Source organism: Elephantulus edwardii, unplaced genomic scaffold (genome assembly GCF_000299155.1).
Source record: "Elephantulus edwardii isolate Elephantulus edwardi_28Jun2011 unplaced genomic scaffold, EleEdw1.0 scaffold00307, whole genome shotgun sequence".
NCBI lineage: Eukaryota > Metazoa > Chordata > Mammalia > Macroscelidea > Macroscelididae > Elephantulus > Elephantulus edwardii.
The window spans coordinates 793,977-795,264 of NW_006400057.1; the positions used below are offsets into that span (position 1 = coordinate 793,977).

General features: G+C 40.6%; 1 protein-coding gene across 1 annotated transcript in view; it reads right to left on the reverse strand.

Annotated features, from left to right (window-relative positions):
• The window catches only part of ABHD3 (abhydrolase domain containing 3), a 71,074-nt gene that overhangs the window by 66,364 nt on the left and 3,422 nt on the right, over window positions 1–1,288 (reverse strand). The gene's annotated exons all lie outside the window — the stretch shown is intronic.

The window sequence follows — 1,288 nt, forward strand, 5'->3', positions numbered from 1 at the left end:
CAGGAGGAGATTGCCCCTCCTTCTCCAGCAGAGCATCTGGTGGATTTGAACCGTGTGCCTCTGGGATTGCAGTGCAGCTTCTTGCCACTAGGCCACCAGAACTCCCTTTAGGCTGTGTTTTTAAGGAGCTAGATCCAGCCTTCTCCTCTCAGAGGCTCCTTGAGGCAAAGAAAATGCCCTTTTTTTTAAACCTCCTTGCAGTCCCCAGTGCAAAGCCTGTCTTACATATACTTGATACAATCTTTAAAGCAGCAAAAGGAGGACCATTTTAATCCCTACGAAGCCAGAATCTCACGAGGGCCTTGTGGAAGCACAATACCATCATCACCTTGATAGTAAAATTGACAATGTTTTACAAGTGAAGGAGAAAGCTATGCCTACCAGGTCTTGACCAGTTCAAAGTCTTTTGAACCAGTTAAATTGCTTTTAAGAGGAGTTTTCAAGTCAAAAGAGCAAGTCCAGGCCATGTGTAAAATCAGCAATTGTCTTTATGATCTTGTATACTTTGTGATCCCAGGTTTTGGTGGGGGAAAAAAAAAGGAATTAAGCTCATATCTGAGTGATTCTTAATACTTAAATACGGAATAACAATGAATCTCTGCTATAATTTAGTGTAAACTTTACTAGAACCATAATTCTGGAACACCAAATCATAGTATTTGAGAGAATGTCATGTCATGGATAAATACGTTTATCTTTAAAGGATAACAGTTGTAAAAACTGAACTTGCTAGTTCAGTGTTTTCCTCTTTATAGAAACAATTTTTCATTACTATAAACTCAGCATCGGTTATTCACAGAAAGAAGTGCTCTAAGTTCAGCAAAAAAGACAATTCTAACTCAACTCAAAATGGCGGCTCTGGCGGCAAGGGCTCTCAGCTGAAAATACTGAGGAACGGAACCAGTGACCCCTGCTTCAGCTTCTGAGGCAGAACCTGAGAGTCGTCTCTCATGCTTCAGGTATATTGCTACAAAAGACTATTCCTTGTGAAGGGACATCATGCTTGGAAAGGTTAGCAAAAGAGAGAAAGACCCCCAACAAGATAGAATGACACAGTGATTGCAGTAATGGGCTCAAGTGTGTCAGACATGACAAGAAAGGCACAGGACAGGACAGAGTTCAGGTGTGTTGTTCATATAATCACTATAGTTGAACTCAAGTCAATGACAGTTAACAACAAAAAGAAGTCACTTGCAAAACATTCTATCTGGTGACTGAGGTGAACTCAAAAATGCTATAGGGTACCAATGAGGGAGTTTTTCTTTTGCATTTGAAGGAGAGGAGCAAA